This window comes from Lucilia sericata, unplaced genomic scaffold (genome assembly GCF_015586225.1).
Source record: "Lucilia sericata isolate MDLA Ls3-8-SP2 unplaced genomic scaffold, ASM1558622v1 Contig000523F_arrow, whole genome shotgun sequence".
NCBI lineage: Eukaryota > Metazoa > Arthropoda > Insecta > Diptera > Calliphoridae > Lucilia > Lucilia sericata.
In genome coordinates, this window is record NW_023994535.1 from 234,844 (window position 1) to 245,359 (window position 10,516).

The following is a 10,516-nucleotide window of genomic DNA, read 5'->3' on the forward strand; positions in this document are numbered from 1 at the left end:
ACTATAGAGCTAGACTATAGGACTAGACTATAGACTAGACTATAGACTAGACTACTAGACTAGACTATAGACTACTAGACTTAATACGACTAGACTATAGACTATAGACTAGACTATAGACTAGACTATAGACTAGACTATAGACTAGACTATAGACTAGACTATAGACTAGACTAGACTAGACTATAGACTAGACTATAGACTAGACTATAGACTAGACTATAGACTAGACTATAGACTAGACTATAGACTAGACTATAGACTAGACTATAGACTAGACTATAGACTAGACTATAGACTAGACTATAGACTAGACTATAGACTAGACTAGACTAGACTATAGGCTAGACTATAGACTAGACTATAGACTAGACTATAGACTAGACTAGACTATAGACTAGACTAGACTATAGACTAGACTATAGACTAGACTATATACTACACTATAGACTAGACTATAGACTAGACTATAGACTAGACTATAGACTAGACTATAGTCTAGTCTATAGTCTAGTCTATAGTCTAGTCTATAGTCTAGACTATAGACTAGACTATAGACTAGACTATAGACTAGACTATTGTTACGAGCCGGTAAAATTCGAATGATAAAAAAAAACAGTTTGTTGTTTCAATAAACAAACGAAATGCCACCGATCAAATTCAATGGTTAAGGGATATGAATAGTTGGACACCAGCTAGCTCTAAATCTCATTATCGTAGTTCTCAACCCGTGTATTTGACTCGTAGACATATAATATACTCTACATATCCTTAGAGTATATATAATAGAAATACAAAAGAGCAGCTAAATACTATTGTTTTGATAAATAATACATGGCAAGGTGATAAGCCAGGTTTGGTACACTTTTCCCTCCCAAAATGTACTCCTATGACAGACTTAGTACCAAAGATTTATAATCTGTCCCTAAGATGACATAATTTTCAACTTACTTTAACATACTTGCGTAGGTTATCTTTCCCTCTATTAAAAAGATTTAATGTTTCATGTTTTTGAACAATTCAACTTAAAAGAAATTTATTGTAAAAGAAAGAAATAATCAAAACAAAAATATATGAAAAAAAATATGCATATAAGAATGTACATAAAAACATTGATCTTTATGCATTGAGTGTATAAAGTAAACTAAATAATAAACAAACAAAGAGTAATTAATATTTACATATTTGCGGACAGTGGGAATGAATGAGAATCGGACTGACAAAATAATACGTACAAAATAGGAAAATGAAATGTAATTAAAGAGATGACTTACAAAAAGATGAGCATAGATTCCACAATTGAGTTGATGGGCCCAGCATTCAATATGTGATGTTGTTGTTGTCTCTTGCTACTTTTTATAAATGGTAATAAGCAAAATTTAGATATTTAGAATCACACAAAAAAATATAAAATAAAAAAAAAAAGTAATTTAGGAAGTTTAAAGATAGTAGTATACACTCAAGGAATAAAGTTAGTAAAAATTTAATGTTTTAATTTCTTTAGGTTAATTTTGTTTATAATTTACATAATTGTAATATAATTTTGAATATTAGAATTTAATTTTAATACATTTTAATTTACATTTGGGTAAGGTTAATTTGAATTCATTTAAATGAATATTTCAAATAATTTTAATTCAAAAGATTTTAGAATAGATAGAAAATATAATTTTATATAATACTAGAGTTTAGAAATATTCTTTAAATTCATTTTATTTTGATTTTTATAATTTAAAATGGAATTTAGAAATAGTTAAATTTACATTATGTCTTAGATTTAGTTTAGCGAAATTTTAATTAGGAAAATTTTTAAAAGTTAACTTAGTTTTAAGTAGCAAATAAATAGAGTATTTTCAATAGACTTTAGATAAAATTTTTAACAACATGTAGAGCTACATTCATACCAAATTATTTAATACATGTTGAAACAAATTATTCAAATATTAGTCTCAATATTTATAATTGATATTGTGAAGTAATTTATACTAATTTTACTTAATACATAGTAATTTATAGATTTATAAAATTTGGTCTAATTTAGAGGTTATTAATAAAGATTCAAGTTAGGTATTGTATGATTTTAGAAGTTTTAGGTTAATATAATTTTAGTTAAATACGCTTACGCTTAATGATGTTAAGTAGATTTGGAAAAGTTTGTTCAATCTGGTGGGGAAATAAGTCCAATCTGATAAACACGTGGAGCTAGATTTGGTTAACCAAATAACCTGAGTCTCTCGGGACAACACGTGCAATTTTCACTTGGTTTAATTTAGCAATTCCCTATAGGCTTTGTTCTATTTTCTAGTCTTAATCAAGCTGAGTGAACGATTCCTGTGGGATTTGGTACTACAATCTTGGTTCTACAGATATGAATTCGTCTGGAACCACTACCAATTCGGACAATCAATGAGGCTGCCTTGGATTAATGAAACACATTTTCGAATAAGACATCTGATAAAAACACGTTTTCTTATTCTTACCTTGAAAGCAGCCTATTTGGAGGAATGTTGTTTAAAGAAATTTTTCCCTTCGAGATTTTGCAGGATTCTTTTTTGTTTATATTCAAAAACATATAATTTAAATTTATTTTTACAAACTTTTATATAAGTTAATTTAAATTTTATTTAAACTTTATACCACTATTGGCCACTTTTGTTTAAAAATTCAGAATTTTCCAATTATTCACTTTCACTATATAGGTCTTTACTTTTCGACTTTTACTGAAAGAATGATCAAAATGTGTAACAGTTGTAAATATTTTAACAAAAGAATTAAAGAAAAATGCGCAGTAGAATAATCTCGAAGGTGATCTTAATGACATTGGAAGAATCAATTAAAGTATTTGGGCTAAAGAAAGACAAAAGATATGTTTTTACATATACTGTAATTTTCCTTCTTTTTTTCAGAGAGTGGTAGTAACTTACATACTTTCAAACAGATATACTATTGAACTAATGAGTTACAGATTTAAAAATCTCAATCAATCACAATAGATAGTAAAAGCAAAACCAAAAGTAGGGGAAGGATACCATTACTAAATTAACCCATTTTTGAAAATTATTGCTATTATACATGAAAATGAAATACTTTTGTATCAAATTTAACAATTGATATAAAATTTAAGAAAATATTAACAACATAACAATATTATAAAAAAAATTGCAACACTATAGACTAGACTATAGACTAGACTATAGACTAGACTATAGACTAGACTATAGACTAGACTATAGACTAGACTATAGACTAGACTATAGACGAGACTATAGACTAGACTATAGACTAGACTATAGGCTAGACTATAGACTAGACTATAGACTAGACTATAGACTAGACTATAGACTAGACTATAGACTAGACTATAGACTAGACTATAGACTAGACTATAGACTAGACTATAGACTAGGACTATAGACTAGACTATAGACTAGACTATAGACTAGACTATAGACTAGACTATAGACTAGACTATAGACTAGACTATAGACTAGACTATAGACTAGACTATAGACTAGACTATAGACTAGACTATAGACTAGACTATAGACTAGACTATAGACTAGACTATAGACTAGACTATAGACTAGACTATAGACTAGACTATAGACTAGACTATAGACTAGACTATAGACTAGACTATAGACTAGACTATAGACTAGACTATAGACTAGACTATAAGACTATAGACTAGACTATAGACTAGACTATAGACTAGACTATAGACTAGACTATAGACTAGACTATAGACTAGACTATAGACTAGACTATAGACTAGACTCTAGACTAGACTATAGACTAGACTATAGACTAGACTATAGACTAGACTATAGACTAGACTATAGACTAGACTATAGACTAGACTATAGACTAGACTATAGACTAGACTATAGACTAGACTATAGACTAGACCATAGACTAGACTATAGACTAGACTATAGACTGTACTATAGACAATAATTTCGTTATAAACGAGAAATCTTCTTAAACTGAAATTAACATGTAGGGCTTTTAAATTTCGGCTTAACTGATTATTGAATTAATGTATTTTTGTTTTAACCTGTTTTTACAATATTAAATTTTCTTATTCTGAGGAAATCGTATACAAAGAAATGGAATTGCTTTTAGCTTTTAAAATAATCCAAAGTGATTACCACATGACCAACTGCTATAACTTAGACGAGTATATAAAAGCTATTTGGTCAAATATTAAGGAATAGGCTTATCAAGTTTGCCTTAGGCCTGTGCTTACCATTGTCATAGAGACTTTAGCTTTATAGAAAATGCCTAAGGACATGTAAAAAAATAGAGAATTCATGATAAAGATTTGGACAGCAAGAAGTGGGTTGCAGTTTCTAAGACTGCATTAAATAACAGCAAATAAAAACTTTATATGCAATTCTTTTCCTTCGACTGGGACTCTAGTTGGTCACCTTTAACAGTATGCAAGTAAATAAAAGCATTAACAACAAAAATGTTCATGTAATCATACAACATCATGCATACAAATAAACTGAGTAACTGGAGTACCCCAGTTTGATAATGTAAAAGTATCCCCAATGAAAAGAAAAGGAGAACAACGTTTAAAGTACACAGAAACAAAAAAAGAATAATAATAAATAATATAAAATGATATTCCTACCTTAAACGTGTTTTTATTGTCCTTGAGCGTATTCATTTTATTTTACTCTTCGTTTCCTTTTGTTATTTTTTATTTTGCCATTTTTAAGCAACATTTTTACGCGTAATAAACACGCAACTGGAACGAAAGAATATAATACGGAAGAGAAAAAAGTATTACAAGAACAGCTAAAACAACAAAAATATACAGCAGCAAACATTTGTGGCTGCCATTGCTGTTGCTAAAGTAGAGAAACCAAAAATGACAAAGCTTGCTAGTAGAAGAAGAAGCGCTAAAAAGAAACAGCAGCATCAGCAACAACAGCATCATCACCAATAACTCATTGCAAGGTAGAAACGACAACTCCAAGTACTTAAACATTACACAAAGACACACATTTGGAATTTTCAATTAAAATTCGTTGTTACTTGTTTTGTTAAAAGTTTGATGTCATTCTTGTTGCTTTTGTTGTTGTTGTTATTATTGTGCTATTTTTTTACAACTTTCTGTTGTTGTTTTTTTTTGGTAAATGTTGCTGTTGTCTTTGTAGTAGTTTTTTGTTACATTGGAATTGTATATTGTTATACCCTACACCACTTTAGTGGGGAGGGTATATTGGGTTTGTGCTGATGTTTGTAACGCCCTCGAATAGGGCTTTTAAAACTTGTAATCAAACTACAGGTCGCAATTTTGGAGATAATTCAATGAAAATTGGCACATGATCTTTTATGGTACCGTAGACGAAGCTTGTTAAAAATGGTTACCATCGGTCCATTATTTCACCTAGCCCCCATACAACTGAACCCCTCGAATAGGGCTTTTAAAACTTGTAATCAAACTACAGGTCGCAATTTTGGAGATAATTCAATGAAATTTGGCACATGATCTTCTATTGTCCCAGGGACGAAGCCTATTGATAATGGTTAACATCGGTCCATTATTTCACCTAGCCCCCATACAACTGAACCCCCGAATAGGGCTTTTAAAACTTGTAATCAAACTACAGGTCGCAATTTTGGAGATAATTCAATGAAATTTGGCACATGATCTTCTATTGTCCCAGGGACGAAGCCTATTGAAAATGGTTAACATCGGTCCATTATTTCACCTAGCCCCCATACAACTGAACCCCTCGAATAGGGCTTTTAAAACTTGTAATCAAACTACAGGTCGCAATTTTGGAGATAATTCAATGAAATTTGGCACATGATCTTTTATGGTACCGTAGACGAAGCCTATTGAAAATGGTTACCATCGGTCCATTATTTCACCTAGCCCCCATACAACTGAACCCCCGAATAGGGCTTTTAAAACTTGTAATCAAACTACAGGTCGCAATTTTGGAGATAATTCAATGAAATTTAGCACATGATATTTTATGGTACCGTAGATGAAGCCTGTTGAAAATGGTTTACATCGGTCTATTATTTCACCTAGCCCCCATACAACTGAACCCGCCGAATAGGGCTTTTAAGTTCATAATTATGTTTAATATACTCATATCTCGACAAAAACTGCAATAACCAAGTTGTATACAAGACTTGATGACCCCCACGAATTCCATAATAATAGGTTCTCATATGACCCTAGCCCCTATGAAAAGCCCCCATCAAAATTTCACTTAAATGTCCACAATTTTATTCAACAATAAACGGCTTAAGTATGTATATCTAAGGCAAGGTATAATTCAACTTAAATGCTTTATTATGGCAACTAAATCAAATTATATTTTTGTCAAAGGTGTAGGGTATTATATGGTCGGCCTCGCCCGACTATAATTTCTTACTTGTTTTTATTTTGTGTTAAAAGTTATAGAGACTCACAAAAAGAAAAAAACTTTAAATATCAGAACTTTAAAGTGATGCTTTAAAAAAAAGCTACAAATTTCATATAGTTCCTTTATGAAACAGATATAATGGTAGTAATAACTATTAGCAAGAAAACATTCCTTTAAATTCCCTTTCTTTACAAAGTTTTAAATAAAACTACCAAGTAGGATGAAAAAAGAGAAACTCATTGAAAGTAAAACTGATGACGATGATGGAAAAAAATTGCTAAATTAAAAATAAAACTTACGCTCACGTTAATAGCTAGAGTTTAAGAAAATACAGTCAAACAAAAATTTGTACTGGGAAAATTATTGAACAGATTTCCCACCTGAAATAAAATTCCAGTACTTTCAATGTCCATAAATAAATTAATATTACATTAATGTGTCGAATGACAAATAAATTTTAAAATAATATTCTTTGTTTTCCTAGTATTTTAATACATTAGCTATGGCGGAGCTGTGGCATTTCTATAGATATTCATAGATAGTTATAAAAAAGTATGTGTTTGGAATACTAAAAAAATTTTCAAGAGACTTTGAAGACAACAAGAAATCTGCGTCATGTCACATTGTTACTTGTTTCTTTTGGAGGGGAAAATTATGAAGTAAGTATTATTAATGTTGGGAAAGAGGAATTTGGATTATTTTTCTTGGTTTCGAGAGTTAATTTTACGCATGACTGCGTATTGGAGGGCCATCCGAAAATATGATGTAAACCTGTTTACATAAATATTTTATTGGATGACATTGATAAAGGTATTGAACATTTTGCCTTTAACTTGAGATTGTTTTTTGTTTTAAACTAAACAATATGGATTTCTTTAAAAGTGGATTTTTAAGAAATTTTAAAAAATTTATATTCAACCCTCAAGAGCAAGACGGACAGAAATTATTGCCATATTGCAAACAGACTTTATTTATAGCATAACTCCTTTATTTAACTTTTTTGAATGATAACATCAAAATTTTACAAGAAAGCTATTTACAAGCTCTACAAAAGCATTAAACGGGATTCTAATAAAAAAGCTTTTCGCAAAAGATCAGTCAAAAGAACTAATGTCGAAGAGTTTTCTTACTTTTTTAGAAACAAAAAATTAAAAAATCTAAAATTACCAAGAAAGTTTTTATTTATAAAACTTTTGTCCAAAGGAATGCTCTTATTAAAAAATAAAGATTTTCTCAAAAATAAAGTTTGAAATTTTTACAAATAAATGAAAAAATCAGAATTTTACAAGAAAGCTTTTATAAAAAAGAAAAAACAATTTATAAAAAAAGCTTTTATCTAAAATTAAGCTTTTATCAAAAATTAAGCTTTTATCAAAAGGAAAGATTTCTCAAAAAAAAAGCTATCATAAAAAAGACAAAGGCCCGTCGAAAAATGAGAGAATATTTTCAGAAAATACACAATTTTGAAACTGCAATGTATTTATGAAATTTTACAAAAAGCTTTATTTTCAGACAAACAGAAAACGAAGAAAAAATTACTATTAATTAAAAAAAAGCTTTGCTAACAATTGTATGAGCTTTTAAAACATCAAAAATAAAGCTGTTTATAAAAAAGTATTTATTAGAGAAAAGCTTTTCTTAAGAATGAAAGGATTTGGAAGATCTATTTTACAACAATAGAGCTTTCGACTAAACTTTTTAGGAAAAAATCTTGAAATATTTTAGAAATCCTTTAAAATTGTGCAGTTTTTCAAAATTTCCTTAAAACGATTTATTTTTAAATCGATATTATAACATTTAAAAAGAAATAATAACTATTTTAGCCATATCAATAATTAATATAAAAAGCTACTACTACTTTAACATCAAAATAAAAAATTTCAATTAAATAACCTCTACTAATTACTCATCAAACCTCTACTCCCTCCTTAATGCCAGCAAACCACTATCACCTCAATGAAATGCCCCAAGTCCTAAGGCAGGCAACATAGTCAGTGCCTTATGATGGTAAAAGAAAGTTACCAACTTGAAACAAAAATAATGAAAGAAAATGAAGCCAAAAAAAAAAAAAAAACAAGCTCAAACAAACACAAGTGCACAACAGCCAAAGAGTTGTAAAGTCAAATATAAACTTTTACTTTTTCAAACTCCTCTCCTCACGCCCAGGCCACTCTCTAACTATTGCGTTTTTGTAATAAAAACATCAAATAGAACGTGTCGACAATCAGAAAACAAACAGCAGTAAAGACGTCGACGACGACAACGTCAACATGTTTTTAATTAGTCCCAACATCAAAATGACTTTGAAAATTTTCAAATTAACTACTATTACGATGATGATTGTAAGATGAGGAATAATAACAACAACAAGAACAACTATAAAGCAAAAGTTGTTTCAACAACAGAAACAATAAAAAGCTACAAACATAAAAGTATAACGAAACCAAATAAAAGCAAAAAAGGATTAAACAACAACGACATTTATTGACTTGAGGATTTAAAAGGATATTGATGTTGAGGATATTAAAAATTTTCAAATTTCAAATTGTTTTTAACAAACGCACAACGAACAATATTGCTCTGCAACACAACAACAACTGGCATTTGAGCAATTAAAGATGTTGCCAATTCTCATAGTTATGGTAAGAGGGTCCCAAAAGAGGTGGGTGGTTGTAGAGTGTGTGTGGCCTACAATTGGTTTAGAAATAATAACAGTTATAAGACAAAAAGCCAATATAAAAACACAAACACACTGCTTGAAATATATTGTATATTTAAAATGCTATAAATTGTTTAAGGGGGAATTTCATATGGAATAGTAGAATTTGATGTTTTTAAAATTCATATCTTTGTATTCCAAGTTTGATTTTAATACTCCTATGAAACTCTCCCAATTAGCAGCAACTGGCCCCTAAAACAATAACAACAGCTACAATGAAATTAGTATTTGTAGTAGTATTTAGCAGAATGTACTGATTTTACTCCTTGTTCTACTACTAAATACTATTTAAGGCATATTTTGTTGTGAGAAATATTGTTTGAAATTAAACACGCATGTTTATAATTGCCAATAAGTTTTTAGGAAAATTACTCAAACGTTGTAGAAAATCACAATATCCATATAAATACAAGTACACAGTTATATACTAAAAAGAAGATATGAAAAAACCCACACAACCCAGCAGTTCGAAAGGGAATTTATCGTAAATTTTCTATCAAATGAAAATTTAATGTAAACTTTCTATTAAATGAAAATTTATCGTAAATTTTCTATCAAATGAAAATTTAACGTCAATTTTCTATGAAATGAAAATTTAACTCTAATTTTCTACAAAATGAAAATTTATCGTAAATTTTCTATCAACTGAAAATTTATCGTAAATTTTCTATCAAATGAAAATTTAACGTAAATTTTCTATAAAATTAAAATTTATCGTAAATTTTCTATCAAATGAACATTTATCGTAAATTTTTTTTTAAAATGAAAATTTATTGTAAATTTTCTTTAAAATTAAAATTTATTGTAAATTTTCTTTAAAATGAAAATTTATCGTAAATTTTCTATCAAATGAAAATTTAACGTAAATTTTCTATAAAATGAAAATTTATCGTAAATTTTCTATCAAATGAAAATTTAACGTCAATTTTCTATAAAATGAACAGTGATCGTAAATTTTCTATAAAACGAAAATTTCTCGTAAATTTTCTATAAATAGAAATTTTATCGTAAATTTTCTATAAATAGAAATTTTATCGTAAATTTTCTATAAATAGAAATTTTATCGTAAATTTTCTATAAATAGAAATTTTATCGTAAATTTTCTATAAAAGGAAAATTTATCGTAAATTTTCTATAAAACGAAAATTTATCGTATAAAAAATCATATAAAAAGTTATCGTAAATTTTCTTTAAAATGAAAATTTATTGTAAATTTTCATTAAAATGAAAATTTATTGTAAATTTTCTTTAAAATGAAAATTTATTGTAAATTTTCTTTAAAATGAAAATTTATTGTAAATTTTCTTTAAAATGAAAATTTATTGTAAATTTTCTTTAAAATGAAAATTTATCGTAAACTTTCTATAAAATGAAAATTTATCGTAAATTTTCTATAAAATGA